Below are 5,981 nucleotides of genomic sequence, written 5' to 3' on the forward strand. Positions count from 1 at the left end.
ACTTGACCTCTTATAAACATTGTACTAAACCATGACGTCAACTCCCGAAACAAATCCTAAAATGATGTGTGAACATTTCCCAAAACATAGAAGACTTGAGCCTAAAATAGTGCTTTAAAAGTCATGCTCAAGTGCCTAGGCGCTGGGCTTACTGCGCTGCGGCGCTGCCTAGCGCCGCGGCGCTAGAGGGCCGCAAGTCTAGCGTTGCGGCGCCACAAAGGCAGCACCTCGGCGCTTGACTTGCGTAGGTCGGGCTCTGCGGCGCTAATCCTGCACACTAGCAATTAAAATAACCCATTTTTGATGCACTTTGAAAAGCAATGCTCCAACGACTCAAACCGATGTAACGAGACACATCTTATGACTCTAATGCAGTGATTCAAACCTCATCCAATGCCCACAAGCAGGGATACACCACGAACAACGCAACACAACCCGTGAATGTGACACGTTGACAACAAACTAATTCCTATGACTTCTAATGCAATCAACGACTATCGATACGAAACGAAGCATCAAAACTCATCTCAAACCCATTCTCCATATACCTAAAAACAGCAGCGGTCACCCGACGGTTCCCAACAAAGCCTGCAACAAATAAACTTCAAGAACACATCAATAGCAAAATTTTCAGAAAACGCAGTTTGAGCAGTCCCACAAAAATCGCCATAAATCACTCCATTGTTATTCAAATATTTCGAGTTTTATATCAAATCGAAGGTATCAAAAAGTTATACAATTTTTAGTTTGAAAGTTTTCTCAGAATCAAGACCGAAAAATTTCAGTATTTCAAAAGACAGCAAAAACGTGATTTTAAATGCAAAAATGATTTCAAAAGTGATCTAAACATAATTGCTCAAACTTCTACACAACATTCACATGGTTTTCATACAAAATACATCGCAACGCATACTATGACATGATCGACACAGGAAAAACATATTATACGTGCCTTTTGATATTTAAAATACCGAAACGACGATACCGACGCGGGAAGGATGCGAGAGATGATCCGAGACGAACGTGGCACAATTTTCCTCGAAGAAAACTCACGAAAATGCTTGAAAGTTTTGAAGGGGAGGGGCGGCTGCTCTAAGGTAGAAGAATCCTAGGTTTTTCTTAAAAAAATGAAAGGGAAGGTGGAATGAAATTGTGTGTGTGTGTAAACGTGAATGTGTGTGTGTGTTAGTGGTGTGTGCGTGAGTTTGAAAGTAAATTAGGGGAAAGATTTGCTAATCATTTAATTAACAATGCTAATTAAGGTACTAATTTGAATATTAATAAAATATTAATTTTCAGTACTAAGCAAAGTCCCCTAATTAAAATAAGGCACACAATTGGTAAACTTTAGAGGTTCTAAAATTCTAAAACAACTAAATAAATAATTTAGGCTTTAAAATACTAAAACTTAATAAGTTATTTAAAATGCCCCATTCTTGACTTAAAATAAAAATACCACATTTAAAAATTGTCAAAATCGTCGTCAGTCTCTTTTCCTCGATCCCGCATTGATTAATCGCCTGAACATGAAACTCGAGAAATATTTTAACGTGCATCACATAAACATAAATAATTTAAAATAATGCATTTTAAATAAATCATGCATGGTTAATACTAAACTCAAATTTAAATAAATGATTAAATAATTAAGTAAATTCATGGGTTATACGTGTGTTGAATTTGGCCTCTACAATATGTGTTGAAAGGACCGTACTGTACGCTAACCATGACTAAAGGTTTTTGCAGGCATTATCAGTGAAACCTAGGGGATCATGGGACGAAGCTACTAGACGCTCTTACCATGATCCGATGCTCGCCCCATGATCCGATGGGTGCAATCAGAAATGAGTTCTGACATTCTTGATCAAGGAGTTGATGAAATGAATGGAGTTAACTAGGGTAAACCCGAATAAGAATAAATGTTATTCTGAATCACATGGAGATGTGAACTCGCAGTTAGCTGTATCACTGAACCATTGAGGGTCACACAAGTATCAGATTCTTTGTTCCCGTTGTGATATTCAAATTTCAAGGAGTTGGAATTTGGCAACTATAGTTTGATGGAGATCAAACATGAAGCTTATAAATGAGTTTATGAGCTGATTCCATAGGATGGAAGAGATGGAAGTCAACATGATTGCTAAATAAGGAATGAGAGAACTGCCTGTTTTGTGAAGGAGTTCACTAAAACTAGCAGCTGCCCAATATGGTAAATGAAAATTTTGATCTTCGAAATTTTCAATTTTCATTAAATGAACAAGATTTGTATTCTTCGTACATCGGCGCTTTCGGATCGTCGATCGGGATTATAAAGAGTTCAGAATCATTTTTTTTTTCTTCTGAATTTAGAATTTATAAATTAAATAATTGTGCTAGTAGTGGTGACTATTAACATGCACAAATTCTCATATATGCTCTAGAGGAGTTTATAAATAAATTAACTAAGGAGTTAATTTATAAATTAAATAATGGTTATTTAATTTAATTAATGTACATATATATTTTATATGGTGATATAAAATATGTGTATATTGTATTATTATATCATGTATTATTAAAAGTTAATAAATATATTATATAATAATTATATTAAAGTTTTAATATAATGAAGTTATTAGAGTGTTTGTGGGAGAGAGACTCATAATTAGATTAGGAGTTTCACTCTATAAATACACTATAAGAGGGCATAATAAAATAGAGATTTTTTCCACAAAAATTCCTTCCCAATGGAAAACCAACTAACGACCACATCATGTTTTTTGAAGAATTTTTTTGGCCAAAATCAAATTAGATTTGCTTAATTGTTGATTAAGAATCAATAATTATTGGTTAATGATTGATTAAGAATCTATTATGAAAAAAAATATTCCCATCCTTTTCATGAAAAACTCCCGGCCACATTTCAAAATTGGATTGGAAAGGGTTTAGTCCAACTCCCTTCTTCCACCGCCGCGCCGCTTCGTCTCTGGATTTTTGAAATTCGGATGCTGCAGTCTGAATGCAAAATCGTTTGAATTTTCTAGTGCAAACCAAACGAGGAAATCAGTCTCTTATCGTGGACCTAATTAGATGATCAAAGGAAGCACGTTCGTAGGGAATTACAAGAATTGAAGGACTATATCCGCCTCAAACCGGGATAGTTTGGAGTCCAGCGTTAAAAACACAAAGGTATAATTATTTAAACATCGTATGAATGTTTTTGAACACACGACGCCCAAGCAAAATTTTTAAACTTCCGCTGCGTCTTGGGTGCGAGAATAGGATGTCCCAACAGTGATATCAGAGCTAGGTTATTCTGAATCGTGTGTTTTAATTATATTGTGTTGAGTTTATTATTTCTAACCGCACTAGAATTTTTATAAAAAATGCCCGTAAAAATTATTTTTGAAAAATATGTTTTTGAAAAAAAAAAATAATTTCTGGTCTGCCCGGAATTGTTCTGGGCAGACGCGCGCAGTGCCGCGCTCAGCGCGCGCGCATGATTTGCGAGCGGCGCTGCACGACAGGCGCGCAGCGCGCGCACGGCCTGGGTCGTGGGCTTGAATTATTCGGGCCTGGGGGCAATTTTCTGATTTTTAAAAATTTTGGTTTAAATTGATATTTTAAGAAAATACGGAAGATTTTACCCCTACAATAGTTTTTATAAAATCAATTTCTTACAAAATAAATAATTGAAATATGATTTTAATTATTTATGGTAAAAGGTGTTTTACAAGAAATTTAATTATTTGATAATTATGGCGGTTAGTGATAATTTACGAGATACACGATTTATCAATAATATGTGATATTATCGGATTTATATAATATATGATATTATATGTTAAAAAGATAATCGAGAGCCATGACTAATGTGTTAGGTGTATGTTAGGATATTTTACGTGTTGTAATTTTTGATTATTTGATAATTAAAAGTAGACCTGGTTTATGGTCCGTTCCCACCCCCTAAATTTGTATCCCAATGTGCCATGGATATTTTATGTAAATATTAGAATTAGTGGGAGATCGAGATTTGAAGACGTTGGGCCCTATCCTCAGAAGGAGTTTTGAAGATCGAAAAGACATGTAAAATATTGAAAGCTTTTGTAATATTGCATTTGCATCCCTGCATGTACCTAGGTTATGGACATGGATCCGTATGTGGCTCGTACGGATCAATTAGATCTCGGTTATCGATCATCCTTTATTATTTATGATGTAAGTGATATATTATAGATAATCAGTATGTGCTTTGTTACTAATATAATGACAAGAGTTGCATAAATATGGCAATCATAAAAACAATCATGGCATGAGTTTTAAAATTAATGATTAGACAAAATTTTAAATTAAAATCCCTCTTTTGGATGAGATCCAAAATTTAAATCAAGCCCATTAAAAGGATAATTAAAAGAAAGTTTAATAATTCCTTACCTTCCATCAACGGTGGTTGCATGATAAACGCTACCCGCGGTCAGTGTCTGGCTCCTATTATTGGGGAGGCCTGGATGCCGGAAAGCTATGACTTCCACTGACATATTTGATGTGAACTACGTGGAACTCCCATGACTTCGGCTCATATTATTGAGGATCTCATGGCGACCGTCCATTAAGGTTCAACATTGATGGGCCGGGCTCGACACGTGAAGAGAAAGGGGATCATATTATTGTACCCTCCTGAAACGTGAGGCAAAATTACGTAAGGATTGCAAGGAGTTGCAATTGGGCTCTACCTTTTGGAAGTTATGATTGGCTGATATTATTCGGGATCATAAATTTGCAATTGGGCCTTGGGTACTCACTAAGAAAATTAGATTTCTCGTTGTCATCAGAGGGTTGTGAAAATGTCAAAATAGTGGGATGAAATTCGTAATAACAAAAGTCCATATTTTACGTCTTACAAAATATTTTAAAATAGTCGATAATGTTTATTCTATTTCCATATCAGTATATTTATGATTTTGCCACGAAATTCATTTATGTTATTAAAACAAGCTAACTGAACACTAATTTTCAAGATTGGCTAGGGAAATTGTTCTAAACTCAGAGAAAATATCATACACACTAATGTCAGTCTTTCTGAACTGACAAAGCATGCAAGATGGTAGGACCATAGGATGCACGCTAAAAAATAATATGCTCGCTTCTATGTCAAATGAGCTGTAGAGACAGTTTTAAGGAAATGTTGAATGTTGTTGACATTCAAATACACATGCAAGAGTTGTATGATGCATGAAACTCGTACAATGATGCACACTACTTTCAAGGAGCTCATGACCACACGCATGCAAGATAGGACTTTGGCCCATGAGCGTGGTGTACGTATGATTGGGTCTATTGAGAAGGTGGTGGGCCCAGAATTTAACAAAGCCCGATAAGTCAGAACATGTTTGCTTCACTGCAAGAAGCCTCGACATAAGAAATTATCTGGGCCAGAAATGGTTTGGCAATGATAAGTGAATGTCCAAGTAAACACGATTTCAACAACAACCAAAAGAAAACAAGATACTCTAAACCAAGCACATTTGTGGCACGTTAGGCTTGAACATAATTCACAAGGAAGGATCCACAAGCTAGTGGGAGAGGGCATGTTTGACTCGTCAGACATAAACTCTCTAAGAGACATGTGAGTCCCGTTTGAAATGAAAAATGACCAAGGCCTCCTTTCCTAGGGAAAGTAGAACGTGCACATGATCTGTTGGATTCGATTTATACAGATGTGTGTGTCCAGCTAAGTGTTAGCACGAGATTTGGTTATTCCTACTTCATTATCTTACCGATGACCATTCGAGTTTTGGGTATGTGTATTTAATGAAATACAAGTCTGAAGCCTTCGAAAAATTCAAAGAATTCAGAGCAGAAATAGAGAAACAGTTAAGAAAGAGTATTAAAACACTACGATCAGATCGAGGTGGAGAATACTTGAGTACTGAGTTTCAAGACTACCTTAAAGAGAATGTGATTCTCTCACAGTGGACTCCGCCTACCACACCACAGTTGAA

This window comes from Primulina huaijiensis, chromosome 7 (assembly GCF_012295235.1).
Source record: "Primulina huaijiensis isolate GDHJ02 chromosome 7, ASM1229523v2, whole genome shotgun sequence".
Lineage (NCBI taxonomy): Eukaryota > Viridiplantae > Streptophyta > Magnoliopsida > Lamiales > Gesneriaceae > Primulina > Primulina huaijiensis.